Here is a 13,764-nt window from a genome sequence, read left to right on the forward strand (position 1 = left end):
TATGACGGCGACAAAGGCAGGCTCCGGCGGAGGCTACTGATGCTAGGAGCCGTCTCCGTCGATACTACGGCCACCGGCGGATGCAGGATGATGAGGCGACTCCGTTCAAAGGGAGAACAAACACCGGGGAAGTGTGGGGGCATGATGGTGAGAGGCGACAGGAGAAGGACAGAGAGGCGGCGGCGGTGGTGGTGCTCATTGGAGCAGGGCACTCCCGCGAGGGATGAGGGGTTCGGGAGGATCGATGGGATTAGGGGAAGGCTGTGGACATGGAGGGGAGGCTAGAGGGGGCCTGTGGTGGCCGTAGTGAACTCCGGCGACCACCGAGGAGGAGCGCCGAACTCCGGCGAGTTCCAGCGACTCTAGAGGGCAAATGAGGCGAGGGAGGGAGCGATGAGGATCGGGAGGACTCAGGCACCTATTTATAGGCCAGGGGAGGGCTCGTGGAGGCTCTAGAGAGCTCCAACTCAACGCCAATGGAGGTGACAGAAGAGGAAGGTCACGGGCAAGCTTGACGGAGAGCAAACGATGGTGAAACAGGTGGGGGCCAGAGCACAAGGTGACTGAGTCGAGCACGGGGAAGCTCCAGGACATGAAATGGATATGAGAGGCAGAGAGAACGGACGAGAACAGGGACGGGAACACTCCAGAGCACGAGATTTGGCCGGTTCACCCCAAGGTCACCGCATGAACTGGCATACACGATGCCATATGATCGGCCACATCATGTCTAGAGGATAGACCGTGCTGCCCTTAGTAAAACTAAGTAAAGAACTAGGTCCAGGGTCAAAGAAGTGATTAGCAGGAGGGTCCAGGAGACATGAACAACAAGGGGTTTGTGCTGCGGGAAGACAAGCACAGGAGGGGACAGAGGCTGGGCTTTGGCATGGTGTGATCGCACACTAAGATGATTACCTTTGCCAATTTGCAGCTCATTAGGAGGAAGATACATGGTACTTGCTCTAGAAAGTGCCATAATGGCCAGAAATGAAGATTTGGATGATGCACTCACATAGTTGCATAAAATGAGATGAAAATGGTTATGGCCCAATGATTTGAAGATATTAAGATGACCAAGGATTTTCATGCCATTTGGCGGAACCAAAATAGCACTTGCTTTACGAAGCTTTATTTTGACCAGAAACTTGGAAATATTCCACAAGGAAAATTGCTAAATTTATTGAGCCACAACTTGGTGGAGGGAGTTTATATGGGTAAGAGAATGTCCTGGTAAATTGGCAGCTTAAATGAAGCAATATAAAATATAGTTGCTTCACAGACTGAAATCTGACCAGAAACTAAGATTTCGAGATGTGCTCACATGGAAAGGTTAGATGAGCTCAATTTGGGTGGAGAGTCATTATTTGAACACATGAAGAATGTGGCAACAGTTCATCTCATTTGGAAATGCCTAGAATATACTTCCTTCACAAAGTTTCTTTCTAGGAAGAAACTTTGTAAATCATACAAAAATAATTACTAGGCAAATGAGGTTGAGCTTTGGCACATGGCAATGATATGGATAGAAAAAGGTGTCCAAGAAGTTGGGAGTCAATTGGGCAAAGATAAATAGCACTTGCTTCACAAAGTGCCATTTAGGGCAGAATAGGAAAAGAATTATTGGAGGATTATTTTTGAACATGGTAGTGAAATATTTTGCCATATTTGAGTAATATAGGACCCAAACAATTTATGAGAATTATTTGGGAATTTTAGGAGTGACAGAAATATGGGTTGCTTCACAACCTAGGGTAAATATGATAATTCCTTTATCATAAAAGGAATTTTCCCAATAAAAGAATATTGGAATTTGGGCTAGGATGGAAATGACATGAGCTAGGGATGGTTTTAGGGATGACAAGCCACTATAAAACCTAGGAAGACATGATCTTCCCAACTTTCAGAACCTCGCAGCCAAAGAAAAGCAAATCAAATGAAGAAATCCAAGAAAATCCTCAAAAAAAGAAAAGGGCAAAATCCAGGCTGTTACTGCCAGCAAGCCTACTCTGCCGAAGAAGGCTAACTTCTCTAACGATTCGGACGATAACCTCCTCGAGATGGAGAGGGAGAAGCCTGCACCCCGGAGGTATGTCATCGCAACCATTTTTGGTCTTCAAAAAGTTGGTTCATCAAGATAAGACTTATACGGGTTATTTTCTCCAGTCTGCCGAAGGTATACCTCAGCGGTGACACCTCAAGCGGATTACCAATGGCCAGCGGGACGCCCGAGCCTACCGCTTCCCCTCCATCTCTCGCGGGGCTGGGGGGAAGCAACATCCGGTCTGATCCCCTTGGTTAACACCACGGGGGCCGAGGTGCCGGTAGTCATGGCCGAGGTTGAAACCTTGAACAAGAAGGGCCAAGGGGGCGACGTCCTCGAGGTCGCCAAGGAAGGGCTGGGCCTGACATCGGCCTAGCCGAGGCTGACTATGGCATCAATGCCATAGCTGGAGGCCTTCGTTCCTAGCACCTCGGTGTTGGATTCAGAGATTCTACCGCCCCCGCCTCCCGCCCCAGGGCGGGCTACTTCGGGGCAGACCGAGGAGATGGAGGTAGCCTTAGCGGGCTCCTCCATTAAGGGAGAGCACAACACCCTGATAGATGCAGCACTGCGGGGCTTTCAGTCCGCAGAGTCTTGGATGCACGAGGTCTTCAAGGGCCTCATCAAGAGCTCCGAGGTATACTTCTTTGTATTTGCATTAAGAGTAACCTGATGACCCACAAGTATAGGGGATCTATCGTAGTCCTTTTGATAAGTAAGAGTGTCGAACTCAACGAGGAGCAGAAGGAAATGATAAGCGGTTTTCAGCAAGGTATTCTCTGCAAGTACTGAAATAAGTGGTAACAGATAATTTTGTGATAAGATAAATTGTAACGAGCAACAAGTAACAAAATTAAATAAGGTGCAGCAAGGTAGCCCAATCCTTTTTGTAGCAAAGGACAAGCCGGAACAAACTCTTATAATAAAAAAGCGCTCCCGAGGACACATGGGAATATCGTCAAGCTAGTTTTCATCACGCTCATATGATTCGCGTTCGGTACTTTGATAATTTGATATGTGGGTGGACCGGTGCTTGGGTGCTGTTCTTACTTGAACAAACATCCCACTTATGATTAACCTCTATTGCAAGCATCCGCAACTACAACAAAAGTATTAAGGTAAACCTAACCATAGCATGAAACATATGGATCCAAATCAGCCCCTTACGAAGCAACGCATAAACTAGGGTTCAAGATTCTGTCACTCTAGAAACCCATCATCTACTTATTACTTCCCAATGCCTTCCTCTGCCCAAATAATGGTGAAGTGTTATGTAGTCGACGTTCACATAACACCACTAGAGGTTAGAAAACATACATCTCATCAAAATATCAAACGAATACCAAATTCACATGACTACTAATAGCAAGACTTCTCCCGTGTCCTCAGGAACAAACGTAACTACTCACAAAGCATATTCATGTTCATAATCAGAGGGGTAATAATATGCATAAAGGATCTGAACATATGATCTTCCACCAAGTAAACCAACTAGCATCAACTACAAGGAGTAATCAACACTACTAGCAACCTACTAGCACCAATCCCGGACATGGAGACAAGAATAGGATACAAGAGATGAACTAGGGTTTGGAGATGAGATGGTGCTGGTGAAGATGTTGATGGAGATTTCCCTCTCCCGATGAGAGGAGCGCTGGTGATGATGCCGGCTATGATTTTCCCCTCCCGGAGAGAAGTGTCCCTGGCAGAACAGCTCTACCAGAGCCCTAGATTGGTTCCGCCAAGGTTTCGCCTCGTGGCGGCGGAGTCTCGTCCCGAAAGGTTGCTTGCTATTTTTTTCTCATTGAAAGACTTCATATAGGAGAAGATGGACGTCGGAGAGCCACCAGGGGGCCCACGAGGTAGGGGGCGCGCCCAGGGGGGAGGGGCGCGCCCCCCACCCTTGGGAGTAGGGTGTGGCCCCCCTGGCCTTCATCTTTGGCGATGATTTTTCTTTATTTATTTTAAGGTATTCCGTGGAGTTTCAGGACTTTTGGAGTTGCGCAGAATAGCCCTTCAATATTTGCTCCTTTTCCAGGCTAGAATTCCATCTGCCGGCATTCTCCCTATTCATGTAAACCTTGTAAAATAAGAGAGAATATCCATAAGTATTGTGACATAACGTGAAATAACAGCCCATAATGCGATACATATCAATATAAAAGCATGATGCAAAATGGACGTATCAACTCCCCCAAGCTTAGACCTCGCTTGTCCTCAAGCGAAAATCCGATAACAATAAATATGTCCTCATGTTTAGAGGCAGAGGCGTCGATAAAAAATAAAATACAGACATGAAGGCATCATGATTATTCTCATAACAGCAACATATATAAATTTTGTCATATGATTACTTATGTTAAAGTGATGATCTTTTCACAAAGCCAAAGTATCAATCAGAAACCTTATTGAGCACCAACAAATTATACCCTTAGTCATTGAAGCAATTGCAATTTATCATAACATCGGAAAGAGTCTATGTCAGAGCTTAAAAGCAAGTCCACATACTCAACTATCACTTAGTCCTTCATAATTGGTAACACTCACGCAATACTTGTGGTTACGGAGTTTTAGCCGGACACAAAGAAAGATAGGGGCTTATAGTTTTGCCCCACAACCTTTTACCTCAAGGGTAATGTCAACAATAATTCATACTCCCCTACATCCAATGAGATATATATATATATATATATATATATATATATATATATATATATATATATATATATATATATATATATATATATATATATATATATATATATATATCATGTTCTTTCCAACATGCCGGGCTTGCCAAAGGATAAAATGAAAAAGGAAAGGTGAAGATCACCATGACTCTTGCATAAGGTAGAGGATAATAATAAAAGATAGGCCCTTCGCAGAGCGAAGCAGAGGTTGCCATGCGCTTTTATGGTTGGATGCACGAAATCTTAATGCAAAAGAACATCACTTTATATTGCCCCTTGTATGTGAACCTTTATTATGCAGTCCGTCGCTTTTATTGCGTCCACAACAAGTTCATACAAAGCTTATTTCTCTTCACTAATAAGTCATGCATATTTAGAGCGCAATTTTTATTGCTTGCACCGATGACAACTTACTTGAAGGATCTTACTCAATCCATAGGTAGATATGGTGGAATCTCATGGCTAAACTGGTTTAAGGATATTTGGAAGCACAAGTAGTATCTCTACTTGGTGCTGAGAATTTGGCTAGCATGAGGGGGAAAGGCAAGCTCAACATGTTAGAGGAACCATGACAACATACTTTATCTCAGATATAAGAAAACATAACTCATTATGTTGCCTTCCTTGTCCAACATCAACTCTTTAGCATGCCATATTTTAATGAGTGTTCCCAATCATAAAAGATGTCAATGATAATATATCTATATGTGAAACCTCTCTCTCCTTATTACTTCCTATTAATTGCAACGATGACCAAAGCTATATTTGCCAACTCCCAACAACTTTTAACCATCATACTCTTTCTATGTGAAGTCATTACTTTCAATAAGATCAATATGAGCTCTTTGTTTCTTTTTATTCTCTTCTTTTATTCACTCAAGATCATGGCAAAGTAATCAAGCCCTTGACTCAACACTAATCTTTATTATATATAGCTCACAGACTCGATTGCATAGAGGGATCATAAAGCAAAACTTCAAAACTAAATCATGCCATGACTTTATTCTACTATATCAAGATACTACTACTAGGATCGAACTAAGAAAAATGGTAAAGATAGGAGTTGTGATGGTGATACGATACCGGGGCACCTCCCCCAAGCTTGGCAGTTGCCGAGGGGAGTGCCCATACCCATGTGATTATGTCTCCTTCTTTGTTGTTGGCGGTGGAGGTGTTGTTGATGATGCAAGCTTGTCGTCCACCTTCCATGGCATAGGCTCACCCTCATAGAAGGATGATCGAGTCTCCGGAATCCTCAAATCTGCAATGGAAACAACTCGAAACGAAAACAGAGGATATTTGCGTGATACGGTCGTCAAAACCTTTGGGAGAATATATAATGAATTTTTACAGACCAAAATACGTATCATGCAAGAAAACGGAGTCCGGAGGGCACACGAGGTGCTCACGAGGTAGGGGGGCGCGCCCAGGGGGAGGGGGCGCGCCCTCCACCCTCGTGGAGGCCTCGTGTCCTCCGCGGACTGCTACTTATTTTTCTATTTTTCTAAATATTCCAATACGGAGAAATATTGCCTTAGAATTTGTTTTGGAGTCGGTTTACTTACCGTAACACATACCTATTCCTTTTCGGAGTCTGGAACGTTCTGGAAAGTGTCCCTTATGTATTCCTCCAGGGTTACGGTTTCAATAATATTAGTTTCAACATTTATAGGATTACCTGAGATATGTGTTTGATCCTTTAACCGTTTACCACCTTCAGATTTGTGCCTGCGAAGTTGTTGATTTTTATGGCACCGGAATGATAGACCTCCTCGATAACGTAGGGACCTTCCCATTTAGAGAGAAGTTTTGCTGCAAAAAATCTTAAACGGGAGTTGTATAGCAATACATAATCACCTACATTAAACTCATGCTTTTTTATCCTTTTATCATGCCATCTTTTACCTTTTTCTTTAAACAACCACTACTAGAAAAACCCCTACTAATGACGCACCTAATATGGCTATTAATGGCGCATCTGTGGTGCGCCATTAACAGCACGCCATTAGTAATTTTTACTAATGGCGCACCACCTGGTGCGCCATTAGTATCTGGTATACTAATGGCGCACCGCGGGTGCGCCATTAGTATAGGCCAGGGTGCGCCATTAGTATGCCTCCCAGGGGCCATGTATACCCAGGTGCTTTGGCATACTAATGGCGCACCACCACTGGATGCACCATTAGTAACCGCGGCATACTAATGGCGCACTACCCAGTGATGCGCCATTAGTATGCACTGTCATACTAATGGCGCACTGTCATGTGATGCGCCATTAGTATGAATATTAGTTTTTTTTTATTTTTTTATTTTATGTTTTTTGCACAGGTTACAAAATGTATAATTTGACAAAATATAGACAACACACATCAACAACAGATTCATCGAATACAATAGAAGATTAGTCTTTGAATACAATTCATCATATTAGTCTCCGAATACAATTCATCATATTAGTCTCCGAATTAAAAAGACCGAACAAAGATAGAACATTATATTACAAGTCTCGAGACCGCGAGTAGCGAGTTTGTCTTCACATTACAAGTCGATATCGATCATCTAAACTACCATCACATAGAAGAGAGCTGCGGTCATCACGATGAGCATCATCATGATGAAACTCGTCTTCATCCGGTTCCTCCAACACTCCCTCCCCTCGCCCGCTAGATAGCGGGCGTATCTAGATTCGGCCTCGGCCCTAGTGGTGTACCCTTTGTAACTGTTACCGCTGAATCGGTGAACCTGTCTCCGACACTCCTCCCAGTCATCGTAGACTCCGGGAACCTTACCCTTGTACACGACATACGTCGGCATCGCTATGCACTAGCCAAACGAAACGTTAGTACCAATTCACAGACAATACATAAGCAATATATAAGTATGCAACAGAACGATCGGAAGAGAAAAGCAAGACATTAATAACATTGATTACATCTAAGTTGAACGACTCTCGAAACCAAAGAGACATACTACAAGTTCATTAAAGTTTAATTACAACATGAGCCAATCGATGTTTCAGAACTAGACACAACATCACTGCTTTCAACTCGACTCAAGGGACCGGAGCGTGGATGAAGCCGCCGTCTATCGTGGGAGTCATGAAATAACGGTCGTTGTCAGCCTGCATTTGTAGCATTGTGTCGATGTCACTGTTGGACGGTTCATTGTTGAGGTAGAACTGCCCAGAGGTACAAAGGACATCTTGATGGATGATTTCCGCAAACTCCGACTGGATGCGAAAGAATTCTTGTCGGAGGTCCACGTCCTGGATTGCCAACACGCTCTTTGCCCAATCTTTGAGTTTACTCGGTAGCAGAAGTTGATGATGGTCCCGTACGATCGACCGCATGTGATGGATGGCGTAGTAGGCACCCTTCTGACCGCCAGGCGGCTGCTTGACGCAGCAGAACATCGTATTGTGGGAGAACACGTGCTTGCCGTACTTACGAATAGGCCTGGTGAAGGTGCCTCCAGATTTGGCGTAGCCGGGGAGAACATCATCAAGAACCTTCTTGACATTTGTGTAGTCTACGTTCGACTGACGGTCCGGGTCGAAATACGTGGCCATGGAATATTTGGGGCTTAGGAGGATGAGCGTGCAACGTGTGTCACTGCAGAAAACACGGAATGTTAAAAGAAAAACGATCGAAATGTAAGAATTCATATGTTACGGGCCGGTTGAGGGGAGGACTTACTCGGGAAAGTAAGGCACGAGGAAGTTATCCTTATCTTGGTTTGCCAGAATGACGCCTTCGAGGTAAGAACTCGCGACTTGCCGGTCCTCAGTGCTGCCCAAGATCTTGGCACGCATGTAGAAGGGGTCGACTATCACGATGTCCGGGATCTTGTCGAGAATGATCCGCATCTCCATACTCAGCGAAAATAGCCGAACGAAGGTGTAGTGCAGCGGATGAAGGTTCAACATAGCGTGGATGTCATCAAAACGCAGGACGATCGTACGCCCGATGGAGTTATCCACAAAGCCCTTGCCCTCTGGCACGTTGGCCGCGAAAACTGGGTATGCCACATCCTTCTCCCTGAGACGCCGCTTCTCCAAAGAAAGAACACTGTCATGCAGACTCCGCATAGCACCGGTTGCAGCATTGAGCATATTTGTCGGTAGCATCGCCCTACCCGCCACATGCACCCTCCTCGAGATATCCTGCGGTGAAGGTGGCCCGTCCTGAGCACGGATCGTACTCGGTGCCGGCTGGCTCGCACCCTTCTTAGTCTTTCTTTTGTGTGCCTTCTTCTTCTCTTGTAACGGGACCGAGTTCTGCTCACAGACCGCCTTCTTGAGTGTGTTGGGGCTGATAATATTTCGCACCTCGCCTATCTGAGGCTCGGTGAAGTCGGCAGCTGGAGGCGTCTCCTGAGAGCTGAACGCCAGACGGCGCCTGTTGCAACTTGGCTTCTCCGCGGTACCAGCTAGATCGCACACGTCTTTTGTTGGGTTTGGTTCTTGAGAAGGAGGCCCCATGAAGTCGCCATCGTACCCATGCTCGGCAAAGTACTGATCGACGTTGCCAAATGTATCATCGTCGTCGTCGTCGTTCTGATCCTGTGCCATATGCATGTTTGGATCCAGTGGCATAGGGATGTCCGGCACCGTTACGGTGGTCTTGCCATGGGGCCGACTTGGCGCCGACACGACTGGCGGTGTTGTCATTGGGGTGGTGTCCCCCGCCCCCAAACGAATCTGGCTCTTCGGCCAAAGCAGGGGCCAGCTCAGGCAGGCGCTGAGGGTCATCATGTCTTCATCGTCGGCCCCGACGGGTCGAATCGGAGGTAACAAGTCGTCGCAGCCTGGCAGCACCCGAACCAGTTGAACCCTAAACAAGTTGGGTGGCATCTGGGTACCGTGGAACAAGGGGTTGCCCGGTTGAACGATTTTGCCCTTGGCGACATCGACCAACTCGTTGTTCACGAAGTGGAGGAGAGTGCATGGAACGTTGGCGGCGCCCTTCGAAAACATGTAGGGCGTTAGGGATGCCCAGTGAAAGGCAAGGAGATGAAGTCCTCGGCCGAGAGAGGCTTAATTAGTTACCGTGATGATGGCGTCAAGCTCGGCTAATGTCGACGCACCGCCAACGGCGGGCGTGCAGTTGACGGAGGGGCCGCTTGCTGAAGAGGTGCCGGCCGGTGTACACCCGGGTGCATTAAGCTCCTGTGCCGGCGTCGGAGACACCAATGCCGCCTCCGCCGGAGGCACCAATGGCCCCGCCATCGCATTATGCGAGTTGCTGGCCATGAAGCTAGGAATCGGGGGCGGCCCCTGTTGGCCGCTCGCAATCCACGCACTCAACCCCAAGATCAAGGTAGGCACAAGGGCGGTGATCGTCGCTCTGAGTCGTTGTTCCACTTGCTCTTGGACAATCTCCGGAATACGCGCCACCTGTGCCTTGAGTTTTTGAACCTCTCGCGCCTGGCTTTCCGAGCTGGTCTTTTTCTCCTTCCGCACACCAGCGGTATAGTATGACCCCCATTTTGTCGACAAGCCTTTGCCGGCCACACGACCAACTGACGTCGGCTTACTGAGCTTATCGTTTTTCTTCATTACATTCAACCCCCTATTTAGAGTGGTGTCCCAAGGGTTGCTCTTAGTCGACCCCGCGCTACTGCTTTCAGTCGCCTGCGGAAGGAATGTGAACCATTTAGAAATTTGGCTTCATTAATTAGAATGCAACCATATGGAGCTAATTACGCGGGGGTGTATTCCTTACCAGAACAAGCTCAAGCTGCCTGGTCTTCGGATCCGTGGTAAGCTCCTTTGTTTTCGGGTCCTTCTTGTACCGGGCCCTGACAAAGTTCCTGGTCTGCTTGTCACCGTATTTATCGAAGAGGGGCGGTAGGCCTTGCTCGGCACGGTCCGCCTCCTCCTTGTCCCATATAGGCTCCGCCACTCTGTAACCGCCGGGACCGAGTGTGTGTTCCCCTATGTTCAGCTCCCGCATTTGTTTCCCCCACTCACTTGATTGGGAGCTTGCGGTGCTCGAGCAATTGATCTTGAAGTCGTTGTAGTCATCTTCGGTGATCGAAGGATTTTTCTCCTTGATCTTCTGATAACTCTCACCTTTCTCGATCATTCTCTTCACATTGCTTCTCCAAGTAGACAGGGCCTTGCTCATCTTTGTGAGGGCAGCATTGTTCACTTTATTCCCTTTGAGGCTTGTGTTTTCAAATTCAGCGGGGAACTTGTATCGTTCGTGCAGCTTCGTGAAGAGGAGGTGGCGCAAATTCCCTCGGTCAGGATGCCTCAGGTTCTCGGTGTTGATCGAGACGGTGCTCTGGACAATGCACCCAAGCTGAAGCGAGTACCCCTTGACTATTCGTTCGGGCGCCGTTGGATTCCCGTTGGAGTCCACTTCAGTAACTTCCTCCTTGAGGGTGCGGAGCACAATCGGGCGCCGGTCCTTCCGTTGCCTCTTCGGTTGGCTGCCATCTGTGCGTGCGCCGCCATCATCAGTGGTGGCATCCTCGACGGCACCATCAGTGGTGGCATCAGTGTGGTCATCCTCGGCGGCACCATCCGTGGTCTCAGGATCGGTGGGGAAGGCGGCGGCCTCATACAAGTGAGGTTGTTCCTCCATCTCCTGGGACAGCTCCCAGAATGCCTTGCCGCCCGAACCCCCGGCCTCATCGTTGTGGGCCATGTTTCTCTCTAAATAGAAACAAAGTTTGATCAAAAAGTTGGTTATTGTCAAGGAACAAGATCATGGTCTCATCTTTTAGGGTTTGTCGACACCGAGGCATCCTAAAATCTAAGCTTTTATCATTGAGGGTTTTTCGACGCCGAGGCACCCTAAAAGCCTAACCTTTCATCATTTCAATTTTTATCGACACCGAGGCACCCTAAAAGCCATGCATTAGTCACAAGTATGCCGGGGCACTTGATCCTACTTAATTAACTACTAAGATACCCCAGCCCATGCATTAGTCACAAGTACCCCATATGTCCTATTTTTAGCAAAGTCATGCTAAAATTCACGGAAAATTTCAGCATGACCTTTGCTGAAAATAGGACATATGGAGTACCCGAATTTGCCGGAACGGAAGTTAATCGACATTCCGGCAAACTCAAGGGCCTCTCGGGGTACCTGCAATATCATCACGACACGATGGTCGGAGACAAAACCCAGCAAACTAGCACAAACCCAGCAAACTCAAGGGCCTCTACTTTCATATGGATGAAAAGGCCACAATGTGCCTCTACTAGCACCACAATCTTAGTTAACTTCTGGGGACATCAGAAAGTTAACATCCGCCTGATTATTATGAGGACTTCACTGCCACTACTAGAAACAAGCAGCTCTGCTAACAAAGAACAGTAAAAATGGGGCTTGCCTTAAGATGGGAAGTAAAGTTGCAAAAACTATCACAAAGAACAGTAAAAATGGAACATAGCTCAGCATTGTATTGATAGGAACAAACATAAAATCAAACCATGGGCATCTACTAGGTAGACCAACATAAAATTTTGACTGGAGTTACATAAGGGGAAATTGATGTGATGAATGGAAATTTGGGAGCTGAGCTGATCATGTCCATGTATTCTAATTCTACAGTAAGATGGCATTGCTGTTGGTACTAATTTATTTGTTCACAAAGATACATTTTTGGTAATGCATAGACAACATCACCTTTTATTTATCATGGTTGGTTCTGTTCCATAATTATATCAGCCCAGAGTGTCTTATTAGATATCAGACTGAATTGTAATGCACCCATTCTAAAACTTTAAGTGAAAATAACCCTTGGTGTTTGATATGCATAACAATGAAAGATGTTGGTTCACATCTTTTACTGATAGTTTGGTGGTTTTATTTTTCTAGCCCACCGTCAATCACTTGGTAGCCATGACAGAGAAACCGCGGGGCAAATAGTGTGAGTAGCTAATAAGGGCTCAGAAAAAGACTTTAATATGTCTGATGATCCAATGGATTGGTATCTATCATCTGCTACCAACATGTATTTTTTTGAGAGAGATGGACTACCAACGTGTATTATGCTATTTAATTAAAGCTCATGCCATGCTTATCTTACATCAGATTTATTTATTCTAAGCTATAATTATTTGCCAGTTGCTTGGCAGTACGTACTAGACATTGTGGCATCATGCATGCTGCGTGAGGTGAGGCAATTTATAGTACATACTGTTTTTTTATCTAGACTAGACTAGAATACAGTTTGCCATTAGGATTTTTCAGATCCGTGTCACACCATTACAATTTAATCTGTGTTAATCCCAGTTGTATAAAACACGCTTGAAATGACTTGGAAAGTTCACCAGAGATCGCGTACAGCTGAGAATGCAGCCTCGTGCTGTATGTGTTCCTGCGATGACTGAGTATGACGCTTTTCTCTAAAACAAAAAGAAATTCTCTAAAAACTGAGTATGACTCAGATTAACCACTACAAGTACTGGACAGCAGCAGGAGCAACCTCAGTCCCAGGGCAACACAATTTCTACAGCATTAATTTTGGACTTGTAAATGTCGAGATAACTTCTACTCTAGACCAAAACCCAAACCATGGCTTACGAGGATTCATTTTGGTCGAACTGACGCAACTTTGATACCTTGCTTATAGATATAAAATGCAGTGTTTGAAGATAAGCGACAATAGCTAAGGCCTGCCTGCCGCAGGTTTATGTTGCACTAGGATTAGTATGTGACACTAGAAGCAGAAGTTACTACTTAATTATTCTGTGAAAAAACTTACTAGTTCACTGTGACACTACAAGCGGAGGACGGAAACATGAGCTTTATATCTGTTACTACTTCCCAAGTTGGAATACAACTCCAAATCTGAGGCCTTGTTTACAGAAAATGCAGTGAACTGCACTGCCACTAAAATGCATCAGCGCAACAATGTAAACAATGTAACTCCAGAACTGAGACCTTGTTCCGATACAAAATGCAGTGAAATGAACTACCAATAAAATGTACTAGAGCAGCAGTGTATTAACCCAAAAGCCAAGACCTTGTGCAGAGGGAGAGGGGGAGAGGGGGAGAGGAGGAGGGGGAGCTCACG

The sequence above is a fragment of the Triticum dicoccoides genome, chromosome 1B (assembly GCF_002162155.2).
Source record: "Triticum dicoccoides isolate Atlit2015 ecotype Zavitan chromosome 1B, WEW_v2.0, whole genome shotgun sequence".
Lineage (NCBI taxonomy): Eukaryota > Viridiplantae > Streptophyta > Magnoliopsida > Poales > Poaceae > Triticum > Triticum dicoccoides.